Below are 17,956 nucleotides of genomic sequence, written 5' to 3' on the forward strand. Positions count from 1 at the left end.
CACTGTAGCTTCACGAAATAGTGCCATAGACATACAATGGGGGTGTCCTTTTACTCAGAAGACTTAGCTGAGCATAATTTGGGGGGTTTGAACTTAGTGGCACATATGAAATATACAAAATGCCCAGCAAAAATGCAATCCGTATGTAAAAAATGCACACAATTATTTTTTACCACATACTTTGGCATGTAATGGTAAAAAAATGGGGGCATGTTAAGGCACAATATGCACCTTATGAGATACCCTGGAGTGTCTACTTTTACAAATGGTAGGCCTTTGTGGGGGTTTTTGAACAGTCAAACTGTTATAATACCCCAAATGGAAGCATAGGCTCATTAAATCCGTCTCTCAAAATTCTACTGTGAATACTGAAAAGGACAGGTCTCCTGTATGGCACTGTAGCTTCACGAAATAGTGCCATAGACATACAATGGGGGTGTCCTTTTACTCAGAAGACTTAGCTGAGCATAATTTGGGGGGTTTGAACTTAGTGGCACATATGAAATATACAAAATGCCCAGCAAAAATGCAATCCGTATGTAAAAAATGCACAAAATTATTTTTTACCACATACTTTGGCATGTAATGGTAAAAAAATGGGGGCATGTTAAGGCACAATATGCACCTTATGAGATACCGTGGAGTGTCTACTTTTACAAATGGTAGGCCTTTGTGGGGGTTTTTGAACAGTCAAACTGTTATAATACCCCAAATGGAAGCATAGGCTCATTAAATCCGTCTCTCAAAATTCTACTGTGAATACTGAAAAGGACAGGTCTCCTATATGGCACTGTAGCTTCACGAAATAGTGCCAAAGACATACAATGGGGGTACCGTTGTACTCAGCAGAAGTAACTGAACACATAATAAAACTTTGTACAGGAATAGCACACACCAACTTTACAAAATACACATGAGAAGTTCTTTGTTATACGTTTGTGTGCGAAAACCCCCAAAAAACACAATTTTACTCCAATATTTAGCAGAGGTTGGCGGTAAAATGGCTACGTAGAAAGTGTCAAAACAACCTTAGGTAAATAGCCTGTGATGTCTACTTTATATAAATATATACTTTTGTGTGGCAATTTTGTTTTATTTTATGGCTATTAGGCTTACAAGACAAACATACCAAATTCTAAAATCGCTCCACATTAAAATTTTATTTTACTCCTTGTGCTTTGTGACCTGTAACTACCAAAAAAAACTGAAAATCCCAGACACATTATATATTCTGTAAATCAGAACAAATAAATGAATTTATTTTTAATTACTTTCCTTAACCTGCACTAATTATGCACACATTATGATTGCAAAAACTGTAAAAAAACACAATATTTTTCTTTTTTTTGCATTTTTCTGTATTTTTTTTTATAATAAGTAAGCATTTATATATATATATGTTATATCAAATTAAAGCCCTTTCTGTCCTTTAAAAAACAGTATATAATATGTGTCGGTGCAATAAATGAGAGAGATGCAAATTGCAGTTGAACGCAAACAGCAAGAAAATGCAAAAATTGCTTGTGTCATTAAGCGTAAGTCAAGCTTCTGAAGCTGTGTCCTTAAGGGGTTAATATGATACAAGCTTAAAAAAACACCAGATATTTTGTCTTTTTTTACATATTTAGTGGGGTCATTAATATTTATGGCAGATTCTCCAAGTTAAAGCTTAATGTAGGGTTGCTCACCATACGTGTAAAAGGCAGGTTCCGCACCTTGCCTGCTGTCAGATGGATGGACTTTATACTCTGGTTTCTCTTCAGATTGAATAAATCTTTCGCCTTTTACTAAAGATTTCCGTGGAGAGGAACGACCATGAGTTTCACTCAATTTTTTCAGGCCCAGTTTACACTGGCTGTGCTAAACTTGTACAAAAGTAGAAGAAACTTCTTAAACAGAGATCCAAGAGGTTCTAAGCACCAAGCTGTTGCGAAAAAAAGAAAAAGTTTTGGCTCCCTATTTATGATGTCAGCATCTTTGACTGCGGGCAAAGCATGCCTCAGGCTCTGGCATTCTTGACACATGCAGGGCTCTGCCGAGAGACCAAGCATGCATTTAGGGGCGTGTCAGCAGTGGGCATGCCTCATTTGAATACCCATGTTGCACTGCAAGCAGCTGTGCTCCTCTTCCCTTTGCTGTTAATATGATACAAGCGTAAAAAAACACCAGATATTTTGTCTTTTTTTACATATTTAGTGGGGTCATTAATATTTATGGCAGATTCTCCAAGTTACAGCTTAATGTAGGGTTGCTCACCATACGTGAAAAAGGCAGGTTCCGCACCTTGCCTGCTGTCAGATGGATGGACTTTATACTCTGGTTTCTCTTCAGATCAAATAAATCTTTCGCCTTTTAGTAAAGATTTCCGTGGAGAGGAACGACCACGAGTTTCACTCAATTTTTTCAGGCCCAGTTTACACTGGCTGTGCTAAACTTGTACAAAAGTAGAAGAAACTTCTTAAACAGAGATCCAAGAGGTTCTAAGCACCAAGCTGTTGCGAAAAAAAGAAAAAGTTTTGGATCCCTATTTATGATGTCAGCATCTTTGACTGCGGGCAAAGCATGCCTCAGGCTCTGGCATTCTTGACTGTTGCAGGGCTCTGCCGAGAGACCAAGCATGCATTTAGGGGTGTGTCAGCAGTGGGCATGCCTCATTTGAATACCCATGTTGCACTGCAAGCAGCTGTGCTCCTCTTCCCTTTGCTGTTAACATGATACAAGCTAAAAAAAAAAAAAAAAAAAAAAGATATTTTTTTCTTTTTTTACATATTTAGTGGGGTCATTAATATTTATGGCAGATTCTCCAAGTTAAAGCTTAATGTAGGGTTGCTCACCATACGTGTGAAAGGCAGGTTCCACACCTTGCCTGCTGTCAGATGGATGGATTTTATACTCTGGTTTCTCTTCAGATCGAATTATTCTTTCGCCTTTTACTAAAGATTTCCGTGGAGAGGAACGACCACGAGTTTCACTCAATTTTTTCAGGCCCAGTTTACACTGGCTGTGCTAAACTTGTACAAAAGTAGAAGAAACTTCTTAACCCCTTAAGGACACATGACGTGTGTGACATGTCATGATTCCCTTTTATTCCAGAAGCTTGGTCCTTAAGGGGTTAAACAGAGATCCAAGAGGTTCTAAGCACCAAGCTGTTGCGAAAAAAAGAAAAAGTTTTGGTTCCCTATTTATGATGTCAGCATCTTTGACTGCGGGCAAAGCATGCCTCAGGCTCTGGCATTCTTGACAGCTGCAGGGCTCTGCCGAGAGACCAAGCATGCATTTAGGGGCGTGTCAGCAGTGGGCATGCCTCATTTGAATACCCATGTTGCACTGCAAGCAGCTGTGCTCCTCTTCCCTTTGCTTTTAATATGATACAAGCTAAAAAAAAAATATATATTTTTTTTCTTTTTTTACATATTTAGTGGGGTCATTAATATTTATGGCAGATTCTCCAAGTTACAGTTTAATGTAGGGTTGCTCACCATACGTGTAAAAGGCAGGTTCCGCACCTTGCCTGCTGTCAGATGGATGGACTTTATAATCTGGTTTCTCTTCAAATCGAATAAATCTTTCGCCTTTTACTAAAGATTTCCGTGGAGAGGAACGACTATGAGTTTCACTCAATTTTTTCAGGCCCAGTTTACACTGGCTGTGCTAAACTTGTACAAAAGTAGAAGAAACTTCTTAAACAGAGATCCAAGAGGTTCTAAGCACCAAGTTGTTGCAAAAAAATGAAAAAGTTTTGGCTCCCTATTTATGATGTCAGCATCTTTGACTGCGGGCAAAGCATGCCTCAGGCTCTGGCATTCTTGACAGCTGCAGGGCTCTGCCGAGAGACCAAGCATGCATTTAGGGGCGTGTCAGCAGTGGGCATGCCTCATTTGAATACCCATGTTGCACTGCAAGCAGCTGTGCTCCTCTTCCCTTTGCTGTTAACCCCTTCACGACGGGTGACGGACGAGGTCCGTCATCCTGGGGATACCCTTAACGACGGGTGATGGACCTCGTCCGTCACGCGGTAAAATTAACCCCAGATCGCCGCAATCGCGGCGATCGTGGGGTTAATGGTGCTCCGGTCTGCCTCTGCATTAGAGGCAGACCGGGAGCACCGGATCGGGCTGTCAGAGTACATGTGCCCGCTCTGACAGCATGCCAGAGCGGGCACATGTGCTCTCTATACTCACCTCCGCCTCCCTGCACTTCCGGGTTCAGTGTGAAGTGCAGGGAGACGGATCTTCAGTGATCCTGCCCCCTGCTGTTAAAAAAAAAAGTTAAATTAAAATCCCACCCCCCCTTAACCCATATTAATAAAAAATTAACCCCTTCCCTGCCAATTGATCACTGACTACAGTGATCAATTGGCAGGGATTACATTTTAATATGATCTGATTTTTTTTTTTAACCCCTGAGGGTTAATTCTTTTTTTTTTTAACCCTCAGGGGTTAAATTTATTTTATTAATTAATTTAAATATTTTAAAATTATAAATTTAGCTAGCTGGGGAGGGTGGAAGTTAGTGGGGAATTGGGGGATTTAGTGTTAGGCTAACTAGGGGTTAACGTTAAAAAAAGTTTTAAAATAAGCTTTAAAAAGTTAAAAAATTAAGTAAAAAAAAAGTTTTAATAACGTTTAAGTAAAAAATAAAAAAAAAATAAACCCTTTACCCAGTCCAAATAAAAATTAACCCCTTGCCTGCCAGTCTATCACTGCCTACAGTGATCAAAATACAGATCACAGTATTATACTGTGATCTAATTTTTTTTTAACCCCTGACGATTAACTTTTATTTATTTGTTAACCCTCAGGGGGTAAATTAATTTAATTAACTAATTTAAATATTGTATAATTCAATATTTTGCTAGCTGGGGTGGGTGGGAGTTATGGGAAAATGGGGAATTTACTGTTAGTGCTGCTTACTGCTAGTTAGGGGTTAACGGTAAAAGAAAAAGCTTAGAAAAATGTTAAATCTGTAAAAAAAAGTTTTACGAAAGTTTAGGAAACTTTAAAAAAATGAATAAGCAAAACAAAAGTTTAAAAAATAGTTTTAAAAAGTAAAAAAAGTTTTAAAAAGTAAAAAAATACATTTAATAACGCTCATTACCACTACACCTGGTACAAGCTAGCGGAAAAATGATCCCACGCTAAGGTTCAAAATATGCCTTTTGAAATACCCTGGGATGTCTTCTTTAAGAAATGGTATGGCTTTATGGGGTATTTGGATTATATAGCCTGGTAAAATACTCTAAAATGGGACATGGGCACAGCGTAAAAATTTAAAGTTTGAAAAAAATGGAATGGCTGTGTCCCAAATGTGCCCCTCCGATGTCCACATATACCTGGCAAAGGTACATACGGGGGTATTTTTGTACTCAGCCGACATAGCTGAGCAACATATAAAGTATTATAGAGTGGTGGTACACAAAATGTTTGCAAAATATACTGTGCAAACTCACTTTGTGTGTCAAAAAGGCAGAAAAAACGCTTATTACCACTACACCTGGTACAAGCTAGCGGAAAAATTATCCCACACTAATTTTCAAAATATGCCTTTTGAAATACCCTGGGATGTCTTCTTTAAGAAATGGTATGGCTTTATGGAGTATTTGGATTATATAGCCTGGTAAAATACTCTAAAATGGGACATGGGCACAGCGTAAAAATGTAAAGTTTGAAAAAAAATGGAATGGCTGTGTCCCAAATGTGCCCCTCCGATGTCCACATATACCTGGCAAAGGTACATACGGGGGTATTTTTGAACTCAGCCGACATATCTGAGCAACATATAAAGTATTATAGAGTGGTGGTACACATAAGGTTTGCAAAATATACTGTGCAAACTCACTTTGTGTGTCAAAAAGGCAGAAAAAACGCTTATTACCACTACACCTGGTACAAGCTAGCGGAAAAATTATCCCACGCTAAGGTTCAAAATATGCCTTTTGAAATACCCTGGGGTGTCTACTTTAAGAAATGGTAGGCCTTTGTGGGGTAGTTTGAATTTAAAACTTACGAAGATGCTTGGAAATTGCACATAGGTCCAGCGTCAAAATTCAAAGTTCTGTAAAAACTGATATGGCTTGGTCTCCAATATGCCACTGTAGCTTCACAAAATAGTGCCAAAGACATTCATTGGGGATGTCTTTTTACTCAGAAGACTTAGCTGAGCATAATTTGAAGGTTTTGAACTTAGTGGCACATATGAAATATACAAAATGCCCAGCAAAAATGCAATCCGTATGTCAAAAAATGCACAAAATTATTTTTTACCACATACTTTGGCATATATTGGTGAATAAATGGGGGCATGCTAAGGCACAATATGCACCTTATGATATACCCTGGAGTGTCTACTTTTACAAATGGTAGGCCTTTGTGGTTTTTTTTTTGAACAGTCAAACTGTTATAATACCCCAAATGGAAGCATAGGCTCATTAAATCCGTCTCTCAAAATTCTACTGTGAATACTGAAAAGGACAGGTCTCCTGTATGGCACTGTAGCTTCACGAAATAGTGCCATAGACATACAATGGGGGTGTCCTTTTACTCAGAAGACTTAGCTGAGCATAATTTGGGGGGTTTGAACTTAGTGGCACATATGAAATATACAAAATGCCCAGCAAAAATGCAATCCGTATGTAAAAAATGCACACAATTATTTTTTACCACATACTTTGGCATGTAATGGTAAAAAAATGGGGGCATGTTAAGGCACAATATGCACCTTATGAGATACCCTGGAGTGTCTACTTTTACAAATGGTAGGCCTTTGTGGGGGTTTTTGAACAGTCAAACTGTTATAATACCCCAAATGGAAGCATAGGCTCATTAAATCCGTCTCTCAAAATTCTACTGTGAATACTGAAAAGGACAGGTCTCCTGTATGGCACTGTAGCTTCACGAAATAGTGCCATAGACATACAATGGGGGTGTCCTTTTACTCAGAAGACTTAGCTGAGCATAATTTGGGGGGTTTGAACTTAGTGGCACATATGAAATATACAAAATGCCCAGCAAAAATGCAATCCGTATGTAAAAAATGCACAAAATTATTTTTTACCACATACTTTGGCATGTAATGGTAAAAAAATGGGGGCATGTTAAGGCACAATATGCACCTTATGAGATACCGTGGAGTGTCTACTTTTACAAATGGTAGGCCTTTGTGGGGGTTTTTGAACAGTCAAACTGTTATAATACCCCAAATGGAAGCATAGGCTCATTAAATCCGTCTCTCAAAATTCTACTGTGAATACTGAAAAGGACAGGTCTCCTATATGGCACTGTAGCTTCACGAAATAGTGCCAAAGACATACAATGGGGGTACCGTTGTACTCAGCAGAAGTAACTGAACACATAATAAAACTTTGTACAGGAATAGCACACACCAACTTTACAAAATACACATGAGAAGTTCTTTGTTATACGTTTGTGTGCGAAAACCCCCAAAAAACACAATTTTACTCCAATATTTAGCAGAGGTTGGCGGTAAAATGGCTACGTAGAAAGTGTCAAAACAACCTTAGGTAAATAGCCTGTGATGTCTACTTTATATAAATATATACTTTTGTGTGGCAATTTTGTTTTATTTTATGGCTATTAGGCTTACAAGACAAACATACCAAATTCTAAAATCGCTCCACATTAAAATTTTATTTTACTCCTTGTGCTTTGTGACCTGTAACTACCAAAAAAAACTGAAAATCCCAGACACATTATATATTCTGTAAATCAGAACAAATAAATGAATTTATTTTTAATTACTTTCCTTAACCTGCACTAATTATGCACACATTATGATTGCAAAAACTGTAAAAAAACACAATATTTTTCTTTTTTTTGCATTTTTCTGTATTTTTTTTTATAATAAGTAAGCATTTATATATATATATGTTATATCAAATTAAAGCCCTTTCTGTCCTTTAAAAAACAGTATATAATATGTGTCGGTGCAATAAATGAGAGAGATGCAAATTGCAGTTGAACGCAAACAGCAAGAAAATGCAAAAATTGCTTGTGTCATTAAGCGTAAGTCAAGCTTCTGAAGCTGTGTCCTTAAGGGGTTAATATGATACAAGCTTAAAAAAACACCAGATATTTTGTCTTTTTTTACATATTTAGTGGGGTCATTAATATTTATGGCAGATTCTCCAAGTTAAAGCTTAATGTAGGGTTGCTCACCATACGTGAAAAAGGCAGGTTCCGCACCTTGCCTGCTGTCAGATGGATGGACTTTATACTCTGGTTTCTCTTCAGATTGAATAAATCTTTCGCCTTTTAGTAAAGATTTCCGTGGAGAGGAACGACCACGAGTTTCACTCAATTTTTTCAGGCCCAGTTTACACTGGCTGTGCTAAACTTGTACAAAAGTAGAAGAAACTTCTTAAACAGAGATCCAAGAGGTTCTAAGCACCAAGCTGTTGCGAAAAAAAGAAAAAGTTTTGGATCCCTATTTATGATGTCAGCATCTTTGACTGCGGGCAAAGCATGCCTCAGGCTCTGGCATTCTTGACAGCTGCAGGGCTCTGCCGAGAGACCAAGCATGCATTTAGGGGCGTGTCAGCAGTGGGCATGCCTCATTTGAATACCCATGTTGCACTGCAAGCAGCTGTGCTCCTCTTCCCTTTGCTGTTAATATGATACAAGCGTAAAAAAACACCAGATATTTTGTCTTTTTTTACATATTTAGTGGGGTCATTAATATTTATGGCAGATTCTCCAAGTTACAGTTTAATGTAGGGTTGCTCACCATACGTGTAAAAGGCAGGTTCCGCACCTTGCCTGCTGTCAGATGGATGGACGATATACTCTGGTTTCTCTTCAGATCAAATAAATTTTTCGTCTTTTACTAAAGATTTCCGTGGAGAGGAATGAACACGAGTTTCACTCAATTTTTTTCAGGCCCAGTTTACACTGGCTGTGCTAAACTTGTACAAAAGTAGAAGAAACTTCTTAAACAGAGATCCAAGAGATTCTAAGCACCAAGCTGTTGCGAAAAAAAGAAAAAGTTTTGGTTCCCTATTTATGATGTCAGCATCTTTGACTGCGGGCAAAGCATGCCTCAGGCTCTGGCATTCTTGACAGCTGCAGGGCTCTGCCGAGAGACCAAGCATGCATTTAGGGGCGTGTCAGCAGTGGGCATGCCTCATTTGAATACCCATGTTGCACTGCAAGCAGCTGTGCTCCTCTTCCCTTTGCTGTTAATATGATACAAGCTTAAAAAAAAAACAGATATTTTGTCTATTTTTACATATTTAGTGGGGTCATTAATATTTATGTCAGATTCTCCAAGTTACAGCTTAATGTAGGGTTGCTCACCATACGTGTAAAAGGCAGGTTCCGCACCTTGCCTGCTGTCAGATGGATGGACTTTATACTCTGGTTTCCCTTCAGATCGAATAAATCTTTCGCCTTTTACTAAAGATTTCCGTGGAGAGGAACGACCATGAGTTTCACTCAATTTTTTCAGGCCCAGTTTACACTGGCTGTGCTAAACTTGTACAAAAGTAGAAGAAACTTCTTAAACAGAGATCCAAGAGGATCTAAGCACCAAGTTGTTGCAAAAAAAAGAAAAAGTTTTGGATCCCTATTTATGATGTCAGCATCTTTGACTGCGGGCAAAGCATGCCTCAGGCTCTGGCATTCTTGACTGTTGCAGGGCTCTGCCGAGAGACCAAGCATGCATTTAGGGGTGTGTCAGCAGTGGGCATGCCTCATTTGAATACCCATGTTGCACTGCAAGCAGCTGTGCTCCTCTTCCCTTTGCTGTTAACATGATACAAGCTAAAAAAAAAAAAAAAACAGATTTTTTTTTCTTTTTTTACATATTTAGTGGGGTCATTAATATTTATGGCAGATTCTCCAAGTTAAAGCTTAATGTAGGGTTGCTCACCATACGTGTGAAAGGCAGGTTCCACACCTTGCCTGCTGTCAGATGGATGGATTTTATACTCTGGTTTCTCTTCAGATCGAATTATTCTTTCGCCTTTTACTAAAGATTTCCGTGGAGAGGAACGACCACGAGTTTCACTCAATTTTTTCAGGCCCAGTTTACACTGGCTGTGCTAAACTTGTACAAAAGTAGAAGAAACTTCTTAACCCCTTAAGGACACATGACGTGTGTGACATGTCATGATTCCCTTTTATTCCAGAAGCTTGGTCCTTAAGGGGTTAAACAGAGATCCAAGAGGTTCTAAGCACCAAGCTGTTGCGAAAAAAAGAAAAAGTTTTGGTTCCCTATTTATGATGTCAGCATCTTTGACTGCGGGCAAAGCATGCCTCAGGCTCTGGCATTCTTGACAGCTGCAGGGCTCTGCCGAGAGACCAAGCATGCATTTAGGGGCGTGTCAGCAGTGGGCATGCCTCATTTGAATACCCATGTTGCACTGCAAGCAGCTGTGCTCCTCTTCCCTTTGCTGTTAATATGATACAAGCTTAAAAAAAAACAGATATTTTTTCTTTTTTTACATATTTAGTGGGGTCATTAATATTTATGGCAGATTCTCCAAGTTACAGTTTAATGTAGGGTTGCTCACCATACGTGTAAAAGGCAGGTTCCGCACCTTGCCTGCTGTCAGATGGATGGACTTTATAATCTGGTTTCTCTTCAAATCGAATAAATCTTTCGCCTTTTACTAAAGATTTCCGTGGAGAGGAACGACCATGAGTTTCACTCAATTTTTTCAGGCCCAGTTTACACTGGCTGTGCTAAACTTGTACAAAAGTAGAAGAAACTTCTTAAACAGAGATCCAAGAGGATCTAAGCACCAAGTTGTTGCAAAAAAAAGAAAAAGTTTTGGATCCCTATTTATGATGTCAGCATCTTTGACTGCTGGCAAAGCATGCCTCAGGTTCTGGCATTCTTGACTGTTGCAGGGCTCTGCCGAGAGACCAAGCATGCATTTAGGGGTGTGTCAGCAGTGGGCATGCCTCATTTGATTACCCATGTTGCACTGCAAGCAGCTGTGCTCCTCTTCCCTTTGCTGTTAACATGATACAAGCTAAAAAAAAAAAAAAAAAAAAAAGATATTTTTTTCTTTTTTTACATATTTAGTGGGGTCATTAATATTTATGGCAGATTCTCCAAGTTAAAGCTTAATGTAGGGTTGCTCACCATACGTGTGAAAGGCAGGTTCCACACCTTGCCTGCTGTCAGATGGATGGATTTTATACTCTGGTTTCTCTTCAGATCGAATTATTCTTTCGCCTTTTACTAAAGATTTCCGTGGAGAGGAACGACCACGAGTTTCACTCAATTTTTTCAGGCCCAGTTTACACTGGCTGTGCTAAACTTGTACAAAAGTAGAAGAAACTTCTTAACCCCTTAAGGACATATGACGTGTGTGACATGTCACGATTCCCTTTTATTCCAGAAGCTTGGTCCTTAAGGGGTTAAACAGAGATCCAAGAGGTTCTAAGCACCAAGCTGTTGCGAAAAAAAGAAAAAGTTTTGGTTCCCTATTTATGATGTCAGCATCTTTGACTGCGGGCAAAGCATGCCTCAGGCTCTGGCATTCTTGACAGCTGCAGGGCTCTGCCGAGAGACCAAGCATGCATTTAGGGGCGTGTCAGCAGTGGGCATGCCTCATTTGAATACCCATGTTGCACTGCAAGCAGCTGTGCTCCTCTTCCCTTTGCTGTTAATATGATACAAGCTAAAAAAAATATATATATATTTTTTTCTTTTTTTACATATTTAGTGGGGTCATTAATATTTATGGCAGATTCTCCAAGTTACAGTTTAATGTAGGGTTGCTCACCATACGTGTAAAAGGCAGGTTCCGCACCTTGCCTGCTGTCAGATGGATGGACTTTATACTCTGGATTTCCTTCAGATCGAATAAATCTTTCGCCTTTTACTAAAGATTTCCGTGGAGAGGATTGACCACGAGTTTCACTCAATTTTTTCAGGCCCAGTTTACACTGGCTGTGCTAAACTTGTACAAAAGTAGAAGAAACTTCTTAAACAGAGATCCAAGAGGTTTTAAGCACCAAGCTGTTGCGAAAAAAAGAAAAAGTTTTGGTTCCCTATTTATGATGTCAGCATCTTTGACTGCGGGCAAAGCATGCCTCAGGCTCTGGCATTCTTGACAGCTGCAGGGCTCTGCCGAGAGACCAAGCATGCATTTAGGGGTGTGTCAGCAGTGGGCATGCCTCATTTGAATACCCATGTTGCACTGCAAGCAGCTGTGCTCCTCTTCCCTTTGCTGTTAATATGATACAAGCTTAAAAAAAAACAGATATTTTTTCTTTTTTTACATATTTAGTGGGGTCATTAATATTTATGGCAGATTCTCCAAGTTACAGTTTAATGTAGGGTTGCTCACCATACGCGTAAAAGGCAGGTTCCGCACCTTGCCTGCTGTCAGATGGATGGACTTTATAATCTGGTTTCTCTTCAAATCGAATAAATCTTTCGCCTTTTACTAAAGATTTCCGTGGAGAGGAACGACCATGAGTTTCACTCAATTTTTTCAGGCCCAGTTTACACTGGCTGTGCTAAACTTGTACAAAAGTAGAAGAAACTTCTTAACTCCTTAAGGACACATGACGTGTGTGACATGTCATGATTCCCTTTTATTCCAGAAGCTTGGTTCTTAAGGGGTTAAACAGAGATCCAAGAGGTTCTAAGCACAAAGCTGTTGCGAAAAAAAGAAAAAGTTTTGGTTCCCTATTTATGATGTCAGCATCTTTGACTGCGGGCAAAGCATGACATATGCACCGTCGTTATTCGGCAGGTGCTACTTTTAGTTTTACCTTAAATAAAACACTGACACCAAATTTATCTGTTGGATTATAACGTCCACAGCTTTATTAATTATTAAATATATAAATAAATAAATTAACAATTTAGGGTCATTGTCCAGCTAACATTATATTACTATCCCCCCGCACAATACCCCTGACAATGACCCTATCTTTTGAACAATAATTAACATTCACTTAACATATAACTAGTAACACACGGCCTACCAGAGAGGCCCCAAAACCATACTGTTAACTGTAGGGGTGTACCCAGACACCCCTACCCCCTAGGTTCGAAGCCACCGAAGAGCTTGAACCTACCAACACTCTAATCCATCTGGCCTACTCCAGCCTAGGCCTTGGCCTGTCCATTCCCAATTCCAGCTAACTCCTGGCTTTAACACGCCCTGTTCCCGCCGCTGTGACTAAACGGGATCAAACCTCAACTATAGGGAGGGAGGGAGGGAGGGACAAGTGACAGGTCAGTGCAATTCAGATTAACTGGCTCCTCACTTAAGATGGCCGCCTATTTACACTACCTGACTCCTCCCCTACTTAGCCCCACCCTAAACCATCCCATAATTTTCCACCTGCCCACTTCCTGGCCTTGTCAAGGCCCACTCCCCTGTTTCACTGTTCCATGGGCTTCATGACATATGCACCGTCGTTATTCGGCAGGTGCTACTTTTAGTTTTACCTTAAATAAAACACTGACACCAAATTTATCTGTTGGATTATAACGTCCACAGCTTTATTAATTATTAAATATATAAATAAATAAATTAACAATTTAGGGTCATTGTCCAGCTAACATTATATTACTATCCCCCCGCACAATACCCCTGACAATGACCCTATCTTTTGAACAATAATTAACATTCACTTAACATATAACTAGTAACACACGGCCTACCAGAGAGGCCCCAAAACCATACTGTTAACTGTAGGGGTGTACCCAGACACCCCTACCCCCTAGGTTCGAAGCCACCAAAGAGCTTGAACCTACCAACACTCTAATCCATCTGGCCTACTCCAGCCTAGGCCTTGGCCTGTCCATTCCCAATTCCAGCTAACTCCTGGCTTTAACACGCCCTGTTCCGCCATAGCACATGACTTGATCCCTTAAGGACATGTGCGCCCCCCACCACCCTGAAACAGGGCCAAGCTAATCCCTTCCTGAAAGCCTAGGTTGAGCAAGTCACAACCCACGTCCGACAAGTGTACCCCGTCTCTCCTAAAATAACCCGGCAACATGTCTTCCAGTTCCCTATGCCGAACTACAATGCCCCCCACTCGCCGCACAAAGCTCGCCATTGCCCTGTTAACCTTGCCCCTGCATCGAGCCACTGCAGCTGGATCCCTGGCGTGCCGCCACGTGAAACGGGGGACCATTTCCGACCACACCACCACCACGCCAGGGACCAGGTCCAACAGCCGATCAACGTCTCTCTTCATCCGTCTAACCAACTCCCTTTGCGGAATCAGACCCAAATCATTCCCACCCCCGTGTATTAAAACTATGTCTGGTGAGGACCCTCCGGTCAACCTGCTAAACAACGTGCTACTAAGGCTTTGCCAGCTAAACCCCCTAAAGCCGAACCATGAAATTGACACTTCTCCTGGAAGAAAACCGAGCTGTGCTCCACTTCTCCGAACAGCAGCCCTCTTCTAAGCCCAATAGATATACGAGTGCCCCCAGATCCACACCTTCCATCCTGCAAAGAAAAACACGTTAATACCAAACAGATGGATTCCACTTCCATCACAGCATAACACTGCCTCTCTCACACCAGCCTATCCGGTCTAACGTATGATCGAAAACGCAAGGATTCCCACCTCCCAATGCGTTTAATCCTCTCATCCCCCAGTCCCAACCGTGCGGCCTCGGTCGCCGCCCCAATTCTAAAGGAGTGAGTCCCAAATTGCCCAGGCTCCAGGCCCAGCTTACTTACTCCCATCCGAAACACCCTCGTAAACTGGAAACGCGACAGGGCCGAGCCGTCTTGGTGCACAAGGAAGCAACCATCACCCCCCGGGCGCAATGCCCGGTACTCCGACCCCGTTTCCACTGGGCACACCCCAGAACCAGGCAACCCGAACAGCACAATTGTGCAACCTTTACCAAAAATGTCCGTCTTCGAGCGGCGCAACTGAATTTGCACCCTGTCCCTACGAACCTCCACATCTGCGAGCTGAAGACCCCCAAGACCCATCTTGTTTGCGCTGACCAACTCCCCGATCCGAAATGCACCGAAAAAAGCCCACACAAATGCCACCGTGAACAACGTTACCTCGAACGTGGAGCTGCAAATTCCCGGTAGAACCCCCACCAGCTCCCGCAACAAATCAAAGGACACTGGCCTACGCGTGTCCACAGTTTTCTTCCCCCTCTTGAATCCCTTCACTGCTTGACGGACCAGGAAGTGCTTTGTATCATCAACCCAGCCATTGAATTTAAACAGGAAAGCCAAGGCAGATAGGTGTCTGTCCACCATGGCAGGCGACGCCTGAGCCGCAAACAATCGACAGAGCAACCATAAAAGTGCATCCAAGCGTTGCCCCTCCGTAGGGGCGCTACCCACCTGAGCCACCGTCTCGTCCCATAGCTTCCAAACCTTTATGTAAGACGACCAAGTGCTCGGCGCCAGTGACCTCCTCACACAGTCTCCAAGCAGGCCATCCCGAGTTGCCACATCACACCCGGGCACTCCTGCCCTTGGGCCTGCGCGTCCGGTGCTGCCTCCCGAAAGCGTTCCCACTGAAAACGAGACAGTGAGTCAGCCACCACATTCTGGAGCCCCGGGATGTGCCTAGCCCTGAACACTATGTTGAATGACATACAACCAAGCACCAGTTTTCGCAGCAAGCATACTACCGGGGGCGACGAGGCGGTCAAGCTATTAATCGCTTGCACTACCGCCATGTTATCGGAGTAGAATACCACCTTTTTGTTAGCCAACTCCGTACCCCAGAGAACCACTGCGACAACGATGGGAAACAACTCCAAGAATGCTAAGTTCTTAATCAGAGGACTCACCTTCCACGGTTCCGGCCACGCCTCCGCGCACCACTTACCCGCCAAGTAGGCCCCAAAACCAATGCTGCCGGAAGCGTCTGTAAACAACTTCATCGCGGCCGACGACACCGTCGGTTCCCGAAAGAACACTTTCCCGTTAAAGTTGCCCAAAAACTGTTCCCAAACCCCCAAATCGTCTTTCATCTCGGCTGACACCCGAATGTAGTGAGACGGCCGCCGCACTCCACTGGTTGCTTGTGCCAACCTCCGACAAAATATCCTCCCCATGGGGATCACCCTGCACGCAAAATTGAGGCTCCCCACGAGGGATTGGAGCCCCTGCAAGGTCACTTTCCTCGCCCCCTTGACTATTGCCACTAGCTGTCGCAGATGCCGCAGCTTGTCACTAGGCCACCTGCATTCCCCGAGCTCCGAATCAATTTCGAGTCCCAAGAAGCTAAGGCACGTGGTGGGGCCCATCGTCTTGTCCCCAGCCAACGGCACCCCGAAGGTATGAGCCACCCGCTGGAACACCCTCAGTACCTGAGCGCACCGCTCAGAGTCCCGTGGGCCGACACACAGAAAATCATCCAAGTAGTGCACTACGGCACCCCCCGCCGATTCCATGTGCACCACCCATTCCAAGAAGGTACTAAACCTCTCGAAGTAGGCACAAGAGATGGAACAACCCATAGGCAGACACAAGTCCACGAAGATTTCACCCTCAAAGTGACACCCCAACAGGTGGTGACAGTCCGGGTGTATGGGCAGCAGCCGGAAAGCCGCCTCCACGTCCACCTTGGCCATCAGCGCCCCGCGCCCTGCTCTCCTAACCAGCTCGACGGCTTTGTCGAATGACGTGTAGGAGACCGAGCATAGGTCGGCGTCGATGTCATCATTCACCGAAGACCCCTTTGGGTGCGATAAATGATGAATCAAACGGAACTTTCCCTCTTCCTTCTTAGGGACCACCCCCAATGGTGACAACCTCAGATTCGCCAAGGGCGGGGCCGGAAATGGCCCCGCCATCCTCCCCAATTGGACTTCCTTGGCTAATTTCTCCCGCACCACCCCCGGGTGTTCCCTGACCGACCTGAGGTTCTCACAAGGTGCACCCGGCCCCGTGGCTTTGAAGGGAATTTTAAAACCCCCGGCAAAGCCCGCCCTAAGGAATTCTGCTACTGCTTGATCAGCGTATTGCCTTAGCCAAGGCAACATCGTGCCTACTTTCACTGGTGACACCCCCAGCGGAAGCTGCGGGAGCGACCGCTCCCGTTGCTCCCCCCCCTGCGGCCGACTTACCCTTCTTGAAACACCTGTTGACCCCGTGGGTCCCGCCGCACCCTGAGCATTCATGCCGGAATCTACAAGCGGATCCCCACTTACACTGTCCCTCGTTGTAAGCCCAGCAGTTACCTTTCTTTTGACCTGCCGCCACCGCCCCCCCGACAGCGGTGCCGGCAGTCCCTGGAAAGGGCGCATTCTTTTGCGCCATCATTAACCGCATCCACAGCGGCAGGTCCATTTGGTCACAGCGCATGGAAGGGTTGGCCGCCAGTCGCTGACGGAACTGCTCATCGTACCTCCACCATGCCAACCCCCCATAGGTGCGGTATGCGTCCCCAATTCCGTCTAAGTAACAAAACAACTGCGAGCAGCACTCCGGCCGCTTCTCCCCAATAACACTAGCCAAAATGCAAAAGGCCCGTAGCCAATTGCCGAAGGTCTTCGGTATCTTCCGATACCTCCGCCTTTTCTCCTCCTCATCTTTCTTGGCGTCCTTCTTGTCCTCCTCTTTTAAATCTAAGAATTCCTCCAGGGGAAGAAGGGAAAATATTTCCACGAATTCCCCTTTCGCAATCTTCTCTTTCACCTCCCCTTTCAAATGGCAACCTAACGGCCCCGCGAAGGACACATGTACATTCTGACGCGCTGCGTCCGCAATGTCCCCACCCGTCACGTCAAGTACCCCGTCCCCCGCCGACGATCCATCGGGCTTATCAGTGGGCCTTGTTTCCTCCCCATTACCACCTGTCACTCCTGAGGTCGCCCTCTCCAACCCAGACCCGCTGCCGTCACCTGCTGACCAAACCTTATCGAACCTAAGTGGTTCCCTATCCTCTGACCATGAATCTATGAATGACTTCAAACAACAGTGTATGAATGTCCCAGGGTGTGGTGTAGAGGAAGACACACCGCTGAT

The 17,956-nt window shown here is 43.3% G+C and overlaps 12 non-coding genes across 12 annotated transcripts; all 12 read left to right on the forward strand.

Moving 5' to 3' along the window:
- Positions 1-1,743: 1,743 nt before the first annotated feature.
- On the forward strand, positions 1,744-1,857 carry LOC134569493 (U5 spliceosomal RNA). Its single transcript, XR_010084169.1, has one exon. It is a non-coding gene; the product is annotated as a U5 spliceosomal RNA (small nuclear RNA).
- A 454-nt stretch (positions 1,858-2,311) lies between these two features.
- LOC134569933 (U5 spliceosomal RNA) lies at positions 2,312-2,425 on the forward strand. The gene has a single exon (XR_010084595.1). It is a non-coding gene; the product is annotated as a U5 spliceosomal RNA (small nuclear RNA).
- A 464-nt stretch (positions 2,426-2,889) lies between these two features.
- LOC134569915 (U5 spliceosomal RNA) lies at positions 2,890-3,003 on the forward strand. The gene has a single exon (XR_010084577.1). It is a non-coding gene; the product is annotated as a U5 spliceosomal RNA (small nuclear RNA).
- Positions 3,004-3,534: 531 nt separating this feature from the next.
- On the forward strand, positions 3,535-3,648 carry LOC134569628 (U5 spliceosomal RNA). Its single transcript, XR_010084301.1, has one exon. It is a non-coding gene; the product is annotated as a U5 spliceosomal RNA (small nuclear RNA).
- A 4,581-nt stretch (positions 3,649-8,229) lies between these two features.
- Positions 8,230-8,343, forward strand: LOC134569912 (U5 spliceosomal RNA). Its single transcript, XR_010084574.1, has one exon. It is a non-coding gene; the product is annotated as a U5 spliceosomal RNA (small nuclear RNA).
- Positions 8,344-8,797: 454 nt separating this feature from the next.
- LOC134569955 (U5 spliceosomal RNA) lies at positions 8,798-8,913 on the forward strand. Its single transcript, XR_010084617.1, has one exon. It is a non-coding gene; the product is annotated as a U5 spliceosomal RNA (small nuclear RNA).
- A 453-nt stretch (positions 8,914-9,366) lies between these two features.
- LOC134569593 (U5 spliceosomal RNA) lies at positions 9,367-9,480 on the forward strand. The gene has a single exon (XR_010084268.1). It is a non-coding gene; the product is annotated as a U5 spliceosomal RNA (small nuclear RNA).
- Positions 9,481-9,940: 460 nt separating this feature from the next.
- Positions 9,941-10,054, forward strand: LOC134569916 (U5 spliceosomal RNA). The gene has a single exon (XR_010084578.1). It is a non-coding gene; the product is annotated as a U5 spliceosomal RNA (small nuclear RNA).
- Positions 10,055-10,583: 529 nt separating this feature from the next.
- LOC134569689 (U5 spliceosomal RNA) lies at positions 10,584-10,697 on the forward strand. Its single transcript, XR_010084358.1, has one exon. It is a non-coding gene; the product is annotated as a U5 spliceosomal RNA (small nuclear RNA).
- Positions 10,698-11,161: 464 nt separating this feature from the next.
- LOC134569917 (U5 spliceosomal RNA) lies at positions 11,162-11,275 on the forward strand. The gene has a single exon (XR_010084579.1). It is a non-coding gene; the product is annotated as a U5 spliceosomal RNA (small nuclear RNA).
- Positions 11,276-11,807: 532 nt separating this feature from the next.
- On the forward strand, positions 11,808-11,921 carry LOC134569899 (U5 spliceosomal RNA). Its single transcript, XR_010084561.1, has one exon. It is a non-coding gene; the product is annotated as a U5 spliceosomal RNA (small nuclear RNA).
- Positions 11,922-12,374: 453 nt separating this feature from the next.
- LOC134569691 (U5 spliceosomal RNA) lies at positions 12,375-12,488 on the forward strand. The gene has a single exon (XR_010084360.1). It is a non-coding gene; the product is annotated as a U5 spliceosomal RNA (small nuclear RNA).
- The last annotated feature ends 5,468 nt before the right edge of the window (positions 12,489-17,956 follow it).

This window comes from Pelobates fuscus, chromosome 7 (assembly GCF_036172605.1).
Source record: "Pelobates fuscus isolate aPelFus1 chromosome 7, aPelFus1.pri, whole genome shotgun sequence".
Taxonomy (NCBI): Eukaryota; Metazoa; Chordata; class Amphibia; order Anura; family Pelobatidae; genus Pelobates; species Pelobates fuscus.